Here is a 17,072-nt window from a genome sequence, read left to right as displayed (position 1 = left end):
AATACACCATATTGGTGTATTGGTGTAATCCAATACACCATAACCGCTTTTTAGGTGGCAACCTGTCAGCATTACATAGAGTAGCAAACTGAACCTTGGTGACTCAAGACAAAGCCTCAGTTTTCTACCAGCTACATTTCCTCTGCCAGCTCTTGACACTGGTTGAGCTTGTCCCCATCAGCAGTTGCTTTCAAGTGGTTAGGCAGGATGTGTATATAATTTGTAAAGTAATTTGGAATTCTTTGGAATGAAAAATGTAATATAATGTTATATCATGAGCCAGACACTCAGCATACTTGAGACCTGTTCCAGATGAGGATTTGAGTGTTAAATATGGTCCTATGACATCTTATGACATCCTTGTCAAAACTGACTTAAGTTTATAATAATTGAGTTCATCCTGGTCTACAGGACTTTTTATTTGTGAAGTTCTGCATTCCAAAGCCTCACTCAACTAAATGGGGCAGCCCTTTCTCCTACAGATGACTCTGTCAACACTATGAGATAAACAAGGGTGGGACTTCCAAAAGAACACTAGATTCTCGTATCCGCCTATCATCAGTCAGATACCAATCTCTCTCTATTCCCATGCCACAATATCTCCATTCATCACACTGTTGTTTGGTTATAAAGGAATAAAGGCATCTTAGAAGCCAGGACAGTTCTGATCGGAGGAAATGTGTGATTTAAATTTTCATTTAATGGCCAGATTGTGGCTTTTTTGATAAAAAACATGGGAAGAAAAATTATTAGAAATGCCCTTACTTAAATCCTTGCAGCGAGAGGCTGAGGCCAGAGCTGTGTGCCTAGCTCTGAAAAGCCATGGCCTCCTTCTCTGCCTGCTGAGCAACCTGGAGACCTGCTGGAAGGCAGAGCACCTACTGTATTTTCCTACTTCCTTTAGAGCTATGTGAGTTAGATAAGGGTCATTTTTCTGGATATATTGCTGACATCGCATCTCTTTTCTGGTGTAGTCTGTACTAGTTACCAAGCATTGCTGTCTCTTTCCACTGTTTCTCCCCTGGAGGATGAATCACAGATCACAGGAGCTGATGGGGAGAAGGAAGAGTTGCACAGAGGTATCTGATATTCTGGCAGAAGAACAACAACTGTTCTCTCTTAGAGAGAACTTAGACAAAATGTCTGTATTCCATTTTTAAACCAAAAACCCCAAACCAAAGAAAAAACAACGAAAATATACAGTTTTGCAGCTCAGTTTTGCGTTCACCCACTAGCTTTACCTATGCTTCCCTCGTTCTCTTCATAGCCCCAACTACCATGACCTCCTTTGTTAGATTTTCTTTTTATAATGTATAACCTGCAATTTACAGATAGAAATTAATAATGTCAGAACCCAGCCGGACTGGTAATGGGAGATGTAATCCACTAAATAATGCCGCTTCAAGAGTGTCAGCAGTGTTTTTTAGGAGTAGCCTGGAATTTTCTGTAATTGTTCGTTCTTACAAGAGGAAAACTCATCTTGTGTTGTATTTGCTGTGTTTTCTTTTCCTTCAACTTTTTACAGTATTCCTATATGTGTAGGAAGCATGATTTCTTTTTTTTTCTGAATGTCTATAGCACATCAATTAGGTGAGCAACAGAGTAATACCTTGCAGTATCTTGATTTTAATTGTATGTGTATATATTGTGAAGCAACTAATATGGATAGTTAAGCTTCCATGACATCTGGATTTTGCTATTGGCAATGTTTTTATGTTTGACTGCCTGGCTTCACAGCAGAGTGACAATGAAAATACGTTTAAACAAAAAGAATGAAGAAAAAAAATCTGGTTTAAATGCTTCCCCCCCTTTTTTTGGTTGTCAGACAGCACAAGCATGATAGTTAGACAACAGTCTTGGAGTATAATGAACTAATCCTCTGAAATCAAAGCTCCAAAGGCTCCGTGATTATTTTCAAACTGCCTGCCAAGATCCCAAAGTATGATAATTAATGAACTTTAACATATGTGACAAAAATCCTAATTGAAGTAGGAGGGGTGCAGAGAGCATTAATGAAATTAAACTGATTTTTTAAAGTATCAGTTTTGAACCCTTCAATTTTATCTTTAATTATTAGTTTTAGGGGATAGCCTTGAGAAGTTCAGTGACATTAATGGTACAGTCAGAGGTGTTATGGAGAACTGTGGTGAGAGACAATACCTCCTTAAGAGAGTTTTCAAAGTCGCCAATCTTGTAAGTCTTCTGTATGCTTTTTGCAGACTCAGGACCTAGAAAAAAAAAATGGTGAAAATCATAAGGAGATGAAACAGCTTGGGTATACTTCACAAACAGAGTAGGCAGGAGAGACAGGAATAGGATACAGCTATTCTGATGCCTAAGCCCAAGGCGCTACCCTTCAGGCCTTACTGACTCTTTACCCTTTCAGCACTCCCATTCATATTTGCAATGGAAATGTGATTGTAACAGTGATTAAAACCAAGTTATTTTGGGTGAGTTAGAAGAAGACTAATCACAGAAATAAATGATAAAGAGTAGTTTTTGCATGAATGTGGCTGGGAATCTTTTTTTCTCTTCTCTTCTCTTCTCTTCTCTCTCTTCTCTTCTCTTCTCTTCTCTTCTCTTCTCTTCTCTTCTCTTCTCTTCTCTTCTCTTCTCTTCTCTTCTCTTCTCTTCTCTTCTCTTCTCTTCTCTTCTCTTCTCTTCTCTTCTCTTCTCTTCTCTTCTTCCTTCCCTTCCCTTCCCTTCCTTTCCCTTCCCTTCCCTTCCCTTCCCTTCCCTTCTTCCTTCCCTTCCCTTCCCTTCCCTTCCCTTCCCTTCCCTTCCCTTCCCTTCCCTTCCCTTCCCTTCCCTTCCCTTCCGTTCCCTTCCCTTCCCTTCCCTTCCCTTCCCTTCCTTCCCTTCCCTTCCCTTCCCTTCCTTCCTTCCTTCCCTTCCTTTCCCTTCCTTCCTTCCCTTCCCTTCCCTTCCTTCCTTCCTTCCTTCCCTCCCTTCCCTTCCCTTCCCTTCCCTTCCCTTCCCTTCCCTTTCCTTTCCTTTCCTTTCCTTTCCTTTCCTTTCCTTTCCTTTCCTTTCCTTTCCTTTCCTTTCCTTTCCTTTCCTTTCCTTTCCTTTCCTTTCCTTTCCTTTCCTTTCCTTTCCTTTCCTTTCCTTTCCTTTCCTTTCCTTTCCTTTCCTTTCCTTTTTTTCTTTTCTTCATCTCTTTTAACATGGTCCAAATGTAGAAGAGGATCTTTTAGAAGAGAAAAGCCACTACTGGTATGACAAAAGAGAGTAGTTATCTTCTACAAACCTTTCTTTTTCTGATGAAATTGTTAGTTATACTGATTTTGCATACCTATGTACTAGCTACCTGATGAAACTTATGCCGTCTAAGGAAAAACTGGTTTAGATTGTCTAGTGTACGGAGAGTGCACCAGGAGGATGGAGCAGGAGTGAAGTAGGGGCCCAGTGAGGCTGTGGAGTCTCCATCCTTGGAGGTCTTCAAAATTCAGCTGCACGAGGCATCCAGCAACTTGACTTACTTTCAAAGTTGACCCCGCTTTGAGTGGGAGGTGGGAGCGGAGGACCTCCAAAGGTCCCCTCCAACATGTGTTGTTCACTGGGTTTACTCTGTGGAACTGGTGCTGCTGTGTGCACCCTGAATCTGGATTCAGTTCCTCCTGAGGGAAGTGGAATCCCTTATGCAGCATTTCATATTAGCGGGAGCAGAATTGGCTGTGTGTTTATGCTTGGGTCAGGAAACTGAAAAGTAAGTTTGAAACAAAACTTCACAGTTTTCTAATCACCTTTCCCTTTTACTTATTTGCTTAAATAAAACCTGAAGAAAAAAATGACCTTTACTGCTGTTTTTCATTTGCTTTCAATTAGAAAATGCAATACTTCCAGCATGTAGAATTTGCTAATATTTAAAAGGATTCTAGACATAGTCCCTTAACTGAAGAAAAAATATTATAGTTTATAAACTAGTCTGGAGCAAATTCCTTTTCTAGTACCCCATATTATTTTAGAAATCCTTAAGACCAGAAGGAAGATTTCCTCAGAACCATTGCATATATTAAAGATGAGAACAATGCAAATACTTTGTTATATGTTCTACCATCTTAGGCTGAAAGTTAAGAATGCTATTTGACTCCAATAATATACATTTTAAATTATACCTGCAAAAAAACCATTTTTCTTTTCAGGACTAAAGAGTTCCCAGTTCCTTCAGATTATTTTAGAGGATTAGAAAACATGAGAGTGAAAAGAAAAACAAAAATGCAATGATGCACTAATAGCCATATTCCTTGGAAAAGAAGCAAATGCTACTATTAAAGAAAAGTTTAAAAGAAAGGCAGAAAGCAAGCCCAATTCTTTGGCATTCTTTGCCTGCCATCACTCACATTTTCTCTAGCAAGAGATTTGAATCCTCAGCGAGTATGCAATTACTATTGCCATTTGTACTCTTCTAGTGCCTGGAGGTCTCAGTCAGGGACTGGGCCCTATTGTGTATGCACTGTACAAACACATTGAAGAGCTCATTGTAAAACTCTTCTAAAGCAATAGCTAAGCAGAATATGAGAAACAACTGAAGAGCAGATGCGGGGTGGTACACTGTCGGAGGGAGGTGATTATGATCACAGCTGAAGCAGCAGTTAGTGTGGCCATGGACTAATCATTGCTGAAGGGCTTTTTGGCATTTAATCTATGCAGCCATCGTTGGCTTATATAGCCACCAGCACTGCAGTAAGTGAACATCTTTAATATGTTTACCTTCACTCTCCCTCCCTGTGATAGGAAAGCATTATCTTCATTTAACACGGCGTTCACATACTTAGCTCAGTTGGGGTACTCCACCCTTAGAGGCAGATTCCCTCCCTCTTCCCTTGTCCCGGCTCCGCAGGGTGCTGGGGTGTCCAGGAGCTCCCAGCCCACCTGCCGGAGGGGAGGCCTCTGTATGACCCCACATGCCGACGTGTTTCTCCGCAGACCACCAGCACCTTTCCCCCATGGTGAAGGAGGAGGGACCCTGCCAGGCCCTTGGCCATGGCACTCCAGCTCTGGGCACTGCACACTGGCTGTGGCAGGGCTTGGGCAACCGCAAGACCAGCAGCAGTGCTGACGGCTCAACCGGACTAACCCCATCTATTTACACAATATCACAATCATGTGGTATTTAGATAGCAAAGGCAGTGCTAAAACATATGACCTGTATCTTCCCCTTCCCTAGTTCTATCTCAGATTGCATTTGAGGAAATTAAGTATATATACATTTGTATTGACATCTCCAAGTTTTGTGCTTTTCTGTGTTTTTTTTTGTTTGTTTGTTTGTTTGTTTTGTTTTGTTTTAAATAAATGGCAAAACCCTGGGAAGCTTGAGAAACCATTTATTTACCTGATTTGCAGGGCAGATAAAACATGAAACCATCTCCTCAAGGTCTCCAATAATTTCCAGTGCTTACTATTTTGAAACACAACTGAATGAAAATCTTGTGAATATGTACTAGATATGGACTCATTTGCTGAAATACTCTTCAGTTTAATTTTGTCTGCCTCCTTTCAATTTTAATAGCTGATTATCTTCCTAAATATACAATGCAGATTAATTGACTCTATGGTTTGGCTACAAAAACCAGAGGCGTAATCAATACCCTTTATCCAATTTATTAGGCCTGCATGACATTTAGGTAATTAGAAAGCAAAACATAAGGATCAAAAGAGCAGAATAATATATTAACAGTAAAAGGGACTCTGTTTTCTTTCCCAAGTGAAGTGGTATTAAAATAGCTTTAAAGAGATAAAAATAGAAAGTTTGGCAGATGCGTTTTGCCCTGTGTGCGCTGTTGAATCCCTGTGCTTTCAAGGCCATTTCAAAGGTTTAATATCATAATTTAAGGCTCTTATTCCACACTGAATAGGAAAACAAACACAAAAAAATTGGGAAACTTCATGCTAATAAATAGTACAAAGAATGCTTGCTCCTGCAGTTTGCAGCCAGACAGTATTCCCATTGAAACTGAAAGTTCAAGTGTACACATTTGGGGATTTTTGCCTTTCCCCCAACCTCCTAAATGTCCACTTAAAGCTATTATAACACCCGTTTCACATGCATGAGTATATTGAAAACCTTCTACTGCCGTTGGCTCCTAATGTGCTCCTTTTTCATAATTCACCACAAACAAATGCAAAATTGCTATTGCTGCTGCAGGTGAGTTGGTGATTTGTTGCATTGCTCTGACAGCTCCTTGCGCGACTCAGCCGCCCGTGCCTAATGCTGAAATGAAAAATACCACTAAGTAACAAAATAAAGGAAACTGTGCCCCTTAACTGGGCCTCCTTGTTTTTTCCATCTTGTCTTCCCATGCCCCTTTCCCATGTAGCCCACTCTACAGAGAGTTATTTTGTGCAAAATAGAGTGTGGCAGTCTGATTATATAAACCTATGTGTAGCTGTCACCAGCTTTGTCACTGGCATGTAGCACCTCTGAGTCTTTTAATTAGGGTTGGTGCAAATGTGGTGTGCTCCTGCTCTCCAGGAAGACCAGCCATTTCACCCAGTTGTTCATGTTCAGCACTTGCACCTGGCACAGCTCTGGAAAGCTGTTATTGCTGCCTCTGGTTCTGTGAGTTTCTACTCAGTTTTTGCCTATTAGCACGCATAATATTGAGCACTGCATTGCGTTTCATATTCTGGAAGACTACCAAAACTTTCTCCTTTATCTTGGCCAGAGAACTGGAGGCCAAGACACAAGTGTTGCTCTGTTCTACATTGGCTCGATTTCCAGGAGTGGTGTTTGTATAAGGAAATACCGTGAAAATAATAAGTATTTCACTGGAGAAGCATGGAACTGCGTTTTAGTTTCACTTTCTGCACTCTATTCAACAAATTGGGAGTTTTGTTTGGACTTGCTCAAAGCAGGAGGAGTAAATAACTTCTCTGCTTGCTGCTCTAGCTTACATTTGCCAGAGAGGAAATATCCCTAACACCCAACGTTTGTGTGCCAGCCCCTCACATTGGCCCTAAGCATCTTGGCAGAGATACTACCAGCTTATGTTTGTGATACTTCTGCAAACACGGAACCTTCAAAAGTCTCCACATATTTGGCTTTATTTGGATTTGCTACCTGCATGGAGGTGGAGTAACCTGGGTTTGCCCATTTTGCCTCGCTGCACTTTGCGCTCAGAATACTAGGCAAGTAGTTAGACTAACTCCCCCCTCACAATCACACAAACACACACATTTACATTTATTGAGCAGGATTTGATGGCAGGATATCAGCCAGACTACTAAAAGCAGGTAAACAAGCAGAGCAAACATAAGTGCAATCCTAGGTTTGCTTGATAATTGGATACCTTTCTAATTGCCCAGTGTCTGTTTGCTAGAATACCTAAGGGGCTCTCCAGCCTTTAAAACTGGAGGTTTAGGATATCTGCTAACACTGCCCAGAAACTGTGCAAACTGAAAGACTTTCTTTGTGCCCTACTGGAATATCTTTGGAGTTTGAATTTCAGGTGTAAATGTGACTGTTCCTGACAGTTCTCTGGTGAAGGCTTACCCACCCTCTGGGGTACTGAATGGTGATTTCCTCTCTGACATAATCATTTGGGCAGACGCGGGTTGTGCAAATTGTTACTAAGAGTCTGAGAGTGTGAAAGTTGAAACGCTTTAGCTCCTTTGTTTTTAGCACGCTGAACTCATGACTGCCTCCCGCCTCCACCTGGGTAGGGCCTTTTATCTGGTTTATTGATATGTTCATGGTAAGCAGACCAGGCACTGGTTACCCAGACTCACTCCAAAGGGTGAGACTGTGGCTATGCTGCAAATTTTTTTACAAAGAAAACATATAGGACATGAAGAATCCCTGTGACAGACTGAAGCCTAGTATGAGCTTTAGGGGTGCACAGCCCTGTATAATATAGAGCCTTTAACATTTTCAGAAGTTTTGAAAAATTGTGTTTTGCTTCTCCAGTCTTTTTTTACTTCTGTCACATTGCCACCGGTCGCCAAATGTAATTGTGTAACTACTGACTCATTTCTGTCAGGTTACTCTTTAATGTCTCTATTTTTCATCTGGTACTATTCTGGGAGTAAAATGCTATCTACTAGTTCAGAAGAAAAAAGTCCCCAAGATTTGCAGATGAATGACAGATGAATTGACTTTCAAATTCTTGACTTAGAAGTGTAAATGATTTTTAATTAAGTCTAAATACATTTTTCCTCTTTCTATTCACTCTTTCTGGAATCAACCAGTTGCCCACATCATGTTCCTTGTCATTTTTTGTCTGCTGTTTACAAAGCTACAAACTTGAGGGCTGGCTGTATTACAAATATCTTAGGCATGACAGAGAGCAAAATAAAAACGGCCTGGCAAGCATGTTTACTAGAGTTTAGAAGAAGTTTTAGTACCACCTGCTGTAGTTAGCATCCAGAAGCAATGCATCTGATCAATTCACTGGTCATACTGAAATCTAACTGTAAATGCAGATCATTTGATACAACACAGGATTATAGATCTTTCAATGCAGGGCCTTGTCAGTTATCTAATAAAGTTGTATACAGTAATCAAGTTATGGGAGTACCAAGGCACTTCATCGAAGATGACATTAATGTTAGGGGTAAGCAGAATTCTGACAATTCATTATTAAAAAAATATGTAATCTCAGTAAATATTCCTGCTTGTGAGTCACAACCAAATCTTTCCTCTTCCCTCAAAGCCTCAAATGTAAGAAGGAGGTAATAACGTTGACTGATGTACTGACATGAGGTACTGGTGGCTCTTACGCCTTTTTAAACTCGTATCCAAATGTGGTAAGAGCTCCCTACGCTACAAAGCAGTTCAAAACTCTTTTTCCTTTCAAGTTAAAGATAACTGTCAGTTATTCTGACCAGAAAACAAGTGCCATTTCAGGCTGATGGCACTAGATGCTAAAGCATCGTTTCGGCTGTCCTTGGCATTAGTGAGGTTTCCCTTGCAGAAAGCGGTAGGCTGTGTCAATGTAACGAGCCTAACCAGTCATGGCAACCTCAGCTGCTTATTGATGTAACTCTATTGCTAGTCAATGAAGGTTAAACTTGTTTGTGAAACACTGTGGTGTTATTCTCCTAGAGCACTGCTGGACTGTAATTCAGGTACTTACCTTCTGAGAAATACAGACTTTAAAATAATCAAGTCTTCTCTTCTGTGAAAGAAAAACACATTTGGCTACTTAGCCACTGGCTATGTATAGTCACTGGAACCCGGCTATACATGCACTCTCCTGCTCAGCTTGACAGTGGCAATAACTGATTTTCTAAGACACATAGAAAATTCAGTTAATTTAATTTTAAGTATTAATACAATTCGCTCCTTTCTCCATTTTGCAATAGATTCTCTAAGGTCATCAGTGAAACAAAATGTTCGGGCGTGTCATAACGAGACTTTTTTATTATCTAAGAGGTAGCACACTCATAGTAATCTCTTTCATTCAGGTATTTTATCAAGATTAAATATTTATAAGCTATTGTATAGCTCAGCAAAAAGAAAAAAGAAAAAAGCACTGGTCACCTGATCTTAATTTAGCCTTAATTACATAGACATCCTTTATAACAGTTACTCCCTAAGACAGGTTGCTGCTTAACATGTACCAGACACTCGGGATGAAACATCACTCGTATTCGTAAAAATGTTTACTCGCATTTCACAGTCTGCAGTGTCCTTTCCACATAGCAGTCATACAGGAACTTTTACGATGTGTAGACATTTTGGAGGATTGTATTGATAATGATACTGAGAAAAGAAATGTATTAGATTATGCTGTGGTCTGCTAGTGATCTGTCTTTTGGTTTTTAAACATTGTTTGCAGTGTATCTTATAAATACATGGCTCAAGCATTCTGATACAAGTTGGTGTTAAAATGTTAGATCCTAATTTTAAAATCAGAACTTCTGAACAAGATAAGTCTGTTGTACAATCTAAGCACTTCCAGTGGCACACTGAGGTTTAAACTTGAGCTGCTTGTAGCTATCATGATTTTTTCCCTTTATTTGCTGTATTTTCTTTGTTTTTAAGGGTGTGTGGATATGCAGAAGACATTGATTGTAGGCTCAGATTTGCTTTTGTTTCTTAACATATTGGGAATTACACCCTGTGTGTATATATATACACACCCTGACTTCGGGTAGAAATCTTAAAGTTATTCTTCCTTGGTTTTTGTTTTGATTAAACTAAAAAGCAATTAGCATTTTCAGCTACTCCAAAACATTCCTGTGTTTGAAGATGTGTTATACAGCAGTTTTAACAGTTACATCTTTTCATTTCATAGTCTGGATGACACTGAGTTACTGAAAACAGAGAATCTCTCTGGAATTTTTTCACCATCTACCTTGGTTTGCTGTTGATTTTACAAAAATTGTTCTGTCCCTTTTTGGAAAGGAAAAAAAGAAACAACCCCAAGTTCTAACTTGAGATGACAAAAATAATATTATGTTTACTTAAATGTATGGGCATCCTGAGATGAAATTTTGAATTTCTCAACCCACACCAAACAGGACTGTCATCTGATTTTGTAATGGTAGGTTTGCTTTGACTGTAGTTTTCAGGCATTCAAAATCTCTGTGTTTCACAGAGAGTGTGTGATCCTTGGTAAGCGAAGAAGAAAGGCAGTGTTCAAGCTTTGTGGCAGCTTGTTTGGTTTTGCATACACTTGTAGCTTGTTTTTCTAATAAGTAAATTTTGTTGTTCTTTTGGTTTGCTTAAAGACGCATAGTTGGAAAATCCCCTAATTTTATACAGCAGGTTCTCTGCTTTATGGGACTTCCATGTAAACTCTAGGAGTATCCTAAATGGTCTCTGTCTTCCCGAGTCAAATGTGTTATGGAAGGTCCAAAAGAATTGGTTACATGCCAACAACTTCTTCCCTCCCCAGTCCCCCTCTGTACTCTCCCATCTGTGCAGAATTATCTCTTTTCATTTACAAATGATTAGCAAGTCAGTATCCACAGATGGTTCCTGTTGATACACTTGCTGAACAATTTACTTTGTATATGTGATTCTTTAATGAAAGTTTCTACTTTTTGTATTATCTTTTCTCAGATCTTCTTCCTGCTTTTCTTTCCTTGCTATCATTTTATTTCCTTCTAATTACACAAATATATTTTATTCTAGGCAGGAGAGATACTTGATAGGTCAGGTATTTAAGGTAAGTGTTGTGTTGAGCAGGGAAATCGTAGTATAAGGGTAGTGTAAGGTGGAGGGTTCCACACAGAGCACAGAAAAGTCTTACTTTTTAAACGAAAGGTGTTAGGTCAGCCCTTGTGCTGGACAAAGTCATTGTAGGCTCCTGACCAGGGAACTGTGCCTGTGAAATGGTGGCTGGGTGGCTGCAGTGCAGACTCTCTGGTCATTTCAGGGGTTACTGAGTAATGGGGAGCAATAAGCATGTAAAAGTCATCGCACTGGTTTGAAACCACTTTGCCCGTTTAGTACTCTAGTCTTGTGTCGATCATAGCACAGGAGAAATAGAGCCTACCTCTAACTCTGTTTCTCTACAGATTATCAGATGATCTGTCAATCTGCAGAGAAACTAAGCAGTTTCTTTTTTACATAAGCTTGTGCAGGATGAAGAATTTCTCCCTAATGTGAAATGTTTTAAATGAATTTAGTCATCTTGGCCTTCACTTAAAATACCAATTTCTGTAACTTATTAATTGCAAAAAAAAAAAGCAGCTCTTGGTGACTAATGTTGATTGTACTGTGAGGTTCTCAGCAGATAATTATATTTAAATATGTGGGTTTAAGAATAAATAATTGTAGCAAATTAATGCAAACTAATAAAGTTGTTTCTAGACGGAAGCAATTTCTTGAGGGAAGTACTGTGGCAGTTTCTTTGATTTCTACTGTTTGCCTGAAAACATATTTTAGATTGTCACACTAAGTAAAAGTAAATGATAGAAAATGGGTGTGAAATTAAGACTGAGCTTATTTTTTGGAATTCAAGTGCAATCTTCAACAGACTTACTTTAAGCTAGTCCAAAAGAATAATCAGGCCTTTTGTCTTCACATCAAAGCAACTTTTGAACCCGACTTTTCACTTTGCAGAGGAGGTTTTGATATACCGTGTGGGATTACAAATAGCAAAGATGAATAGGTGTGCATCTAAGTCACTATAATTGCTATATATGAACAGATGCATATTCTGGAGCTGTAGTATTTTGGACAGGGACCATATTAAACTCCCCTCAGATTAGCTCATAGAAGAATATAAATCACAAGTCAGTTATTGTGGAGTGATTAGGACCATTCAGGGCCTGATCTCTACGTAAAATGTGTACAGCGCTTATCTCAAGACAGCAATTCTGCTGTTTGCATCAGAGTCTTATGACAGTTCAACTGCATCTGAAAATGATGCAGAATGAATGTAATGAAGAACAAAAGAAATAGGCTCTCCTTCTTGTATTAAAGCATAGCAGCAAGTGGTAGGGAACACTCCACCTTGTTTTAGCTGTCAGCAAAAATGGGGTCCTGATTGATCCTTCTCCAGAGGACAAAGGGAGAAAAGAATTGTTCAAGAAATTGAGAAAACTTTCCAGGTACACCTAATGATTTTTTTTTTTTTTGTATTCTTGGTTATTCTTTGTCCTTCTTGTATACTTAAAGATACTCTAACCAAAACCTAAGAAAATCCTAACAAAGTGCTCGTGCTGTTTGGATTTGAAAAATGAGTACAATGTGTGTAAGACATCGACTTAACCCATGGAAGCTCACGCATTTTAAGCTGTCCAGACTAATTAACTTTTCACAATGTCTCTGCTTCAGTTTAGGCTTTAGTTGCGAAGAGTTTGGTGAACCAAATAAGAACATTTATGATACTAATAAGACAGTGAAGCTGAAAAGAAAAAAGCATCCAGAAGCCAATGAAAGAAAGTGCAAGGTAGACTGACAAATCTTTTTATCGTACAATGAACTGGCAAATATAACACTCTGTGGCCACATTGGAAGAATAAATAAAAAAATCACCAACCATTGTTAAAAGCAAAACAAAAGCTTACAGAATTCATGCAATTATGCCAGAGTTAGGTGAAATCAAAGGCTTAGGCAATCTAGGCTAACTAACACTGAAGAGTTGTGGGCTGAATGTCAGTCAGTCATTATGTATTAGTTCCAGTATATCTGCTTCAAGAGACGCATCCATCCAGACACCCTTCAAAAAGTGAGCAAAGATTTTAAGTTTTCCCTCCTGCAAAGAGAAAGGAAAGTTCTCTTTTTTTTTCCCTAAAAGCTTTTTAAGTTTCTAAAGCTCCAAAGAGCTTTACAATCGTTAACTCTCACAAGATTCAATTGAGGCAGGCAGTATTATACAAAGTGTATAAAAAAATTGTGGCATGCACTTACAGGCTAAACTGTAGAATGGTTTGAATTTGTGACACTCTGCCTGTGTCACAGTCCTGCCAAAAGTGCTTCTGGGAATCTTGCCTTGAAACTGGCCTTTCCTAGGAGTCAGGAATCTTATCTGTCTTTGTGGCAGGTGCCATTAGGGCTCTTTTACAAAGAAAACCGAAGTTCAGAGGGTAGACAGGACAGCTCGAGGTCCAGAGCCCTTTCACTCTGCATGCAACTGCTTTATGTTTTGGGTGTTGCTGAAAAGTGCTCTATATGTCAAGGTTTTCCCTAATAATTACAGGAAATCCTCTCCAGAGCTGGCCCTGGGAGTACTCTAGATCTCACCTCCTGTGGCCACATACCAGTTTTGGCTTTGACAGCATTCCTGGGGCATTACCCACAGCAATGCAGATGTATCCATAATGCTAGATTTTCAGAGGCAGTGAGAACAAAATATGTCAGGAAAAAAAACTGGATTGAAAATATATGCTCCTGTCCAAACTGTTAGAAGGCATCAAAGGTAGAAAATAGAAAGCTCTGTTTTGGTGCAGTTCTTAGAAAATGTGGTAATAAGAAATACAGCTAATAATTTTGCGTTAATGGAACTCCAATAGCTTTTTAAAATTTTGGTTGCACCAAAGAGGTTTTCTGTTTTGCTGCCCTTAGTGAACTTGAAGCAGTGACTAGTATGTAAATGAAGAACTGAAAAGTTTAATTAAAAGAAAGGAAAGCATTATGTTCTTGGAAAAAAGGCTTATAGTATTTTGTATTCCTCACATTTTTTGCTTGTGTTCCTTATGGACATATAATTAACCTTACTGCTTTTTTTTAAAAATACCTCTTTGAATAGTAAATCTTCTCAAATGTGAGCTATGAGACTGAGATGGGTATCCCCTGCATAAAAGCCCAAACCTGATAGTTTTCATGTTGTGTGGTAAAATATTACAGGGCTAACCAGGTTTATTATTCACTTTGGAAGGCAAATACACAGGTGTATCCAGTTCTACTATTTTTTTTTTCATTTTGCCATTCTTGTGTTTTTTACAAATGTTAAAACTTTGATTTTTAAATAGTTGTCCTCATGGAGCAGGATCCAGATTGATGACTAAATTCAGACAGCAGAAAATTTCTTTAACATACAGTAAACAGGCACTAGTTAAACTTTGGAGGGTGAAAAAGGTATGGCAATTCTTGGAAAATCTTCAAGCAGGAAATCTTGCTCCTGTCTGACTAGTGTGAATGGTCAAAAGGAGAAGAGATTTTTACTATGTATAAAATTGGATATTTAAAGCCTAAAGAAGTTTTTAAATTGCACTTGGCAGAGTCTAGCATAGGAAATGCCTGTTTTTTTGAAATGTGATTTGTCTGAAATAGGCAGTGCCTGAGAATGTAACTGAGCAATGAAGTCATTGTCTAAAAGCTTTTTTGAGTGATGCTCAGACTACTCTAAGCTTAGTTAAAACTATCCATGGTGAGTGTTCTAAAATGAAAAACTAAAAACTCCATGTGTCTAACTAGTCCCTGAAAGAGGATTCCTCAAGATTTTGGATACCCTAAAAGCTTACCAGTCCATCCCCAAACCAAGGCTAGCTATAACCATTGGTGAAATAGTCTGAATACTGTTGCTCTCTGATAAACAGGCCATGAAAGCTAAATAATTTCCTCTGCCTACTCTAACCTACATCCAGTTCTGTTCATTTATTTTCCTTTGGACCTTTCTTTCTTTTGCCTGAGTTTCCAACTTCTTTTAATAACAACAGAAGAGAATGCGAGTGCCTGATGTTTAAGATACCGTGGCAATTGTAAACGGCTGAAGAGTTCTCACAACATATTTGAGAGTTTAGAGAGAAGTCATGTTGCCAGTGTGACTTGCTGGCTTACAACTTTTGTCAGTGCAGCAGGATTCTGTTGTGACAAGTGAGGTCTGAAACCATCTTGACATACATGTGTTTCCTAATCAAGTCTCTGCTGACTTCCAAGTACCTGCGTCAGGGGCGGATAAATCCCAGCTACTGCTCCCACCTGCGTAAAGGGACGGAGGACTAAATGTTGCGGGCAAGGCTGGGTATGGATGAATACAGCCTGTGCACTTCTAACTGGGCAAGACCTGTGCGTAGTCTTTTCTCAGGTGCAGCAAACACCTTCCTTCAGCTTTGGTTTATATTCTCTGCTGCACCAGATGTCTCTGGTGACAACGTTTTCTGTCTGCCTTAGTCTTCTATCATACAATAGGATAAATCTGCTGACAGAGATAACTGCCTCTCTCTCTTCTCTCTTTCTTCATGAACTATGGGAAGACTGCAGATGAGCAGCTGTGAGGTGAAGCCTCCCTTGAAAATCCACAGTAGGATCTGAAAAGTGGACCAAAACTGCCCCCTTCTCTTCAGGCAATGGTTCAGAAGAAAAAAAAAAAAAAGAAAAAGAAAAAAGGTAGTTCTGGAAAGGAAAGAAAGAATCCACTTCCCAGCACCTCCAAGGGGCAAGACTGACGACTACTGTTTTCCTACTGCTTGGTACTAGCTTGTGGCTTGTTAAATGTGCTGATTTTAGATGTGCTGCTGATTTTTTGCATACTAGTTGTTCTACATCTTATTATGAAATACTTCATGTTCTCTATGCAACATACTGGCTACTAGTATGCCTAACAGTTCAGGGAGAGCCAAGTGCTTAGAAGTTACAGATCTTTACTTCTGGATAACCAAGTCCTTTATTTGATAGGGACCCTTAATCTTATTGGACCTCAGTTCCCAACTCTGTAAAGAAGGGATAAAACCAGCATGTTAATACAGGCTCACTAATATATGCAAACAATACCTTTTTGAATCCTACTCGAGACAAAGCTCCCCTAGAAAAATCACCACTGGTTTTGGAAGGTTAAATTACAGCCCTCACCGTAAGCATCTATTACTGAACCAATGATTATGCTAGTAGTAGTCATAACCATTTAGGTATGAAGGCCTGTAGCCAAAATGTTGATGCTACTCTTATTGTTGTATGACCTTTCCTATGTTTCCAAGAAAGCTTTGCTGCACTGAGAACAATCTCCTGACCTAAGATTTTAAAAAGATTGGCAGACTGTTCTGAGTGGGAGGCTGCATGAGAGCAAAGGATAAATATTTGCAATACAATGGAGATAAAGAGGAGGCTGGAAATGTTACTGCAGCATCAAGGCTTTATTTTACTTTTGAATTTGGGTAAGTGCCAAAAGTACTAAATCAGCACACTGGAAAATGCAAGAATGAACTTTCTTAAAAGAAAAAGATAAGTTGCTAGCATCAGGAGTACAAATTTTATTCTGGATATGACTCTTGGAATTTTTTCTCTTCTGAACCTGAAGTAATACTAATGGAAAAAAGTATTGTGTTTTTATTTCCAGCCCATTTGTTTCTGCCTTTATAATTTACATAAGTTTTGTAGTGGAATATTAACTTCCATTATTTATGAATCTGTTGAACTTTGCAAGGATGTGCTGACAGTTGAAGGATTATATTTTTAAGGGTAGTTCAGTTCACATCATAAATATCCTGAAAGGTCACATACTACCTTACAGTAACATCTGAAGGAGAAGGAGCTTAAAGTCGAAGTTCTTTCTGTCAATTCAGAAAAAGTTTCACCAAAATTATCATAGTAGAAAAAAGTACAAATTTATCACTCTATGGGAATATTTTTATATGTGTTTTTGTGAAGTGCTGTGCTCCCATGGGTATTGTGTTACTATGTGGAGTCCCTTGTCTTGATTCTTACAGGACCTCTTCGCTCTGGGGTTACCAAAGAA

This window comes from Ciconia boyciana, chromosome 1, assembly GCF_034638445.1.
Source record: "Ciconia boyciana chromosome 1, ASM3463844v1, whole genome shotgun sequence".
In the NCBI taxonomy this organism is placed as follows: domain Eukaryota; kingdom Metazoa; phylum Chordata; class Aves; order Ciconiiformes; family Ciconiidae; genus Ciconia; species Ciconia boyciana.
Note: the sequence above shows the minus strand (reverse complement) of the source record.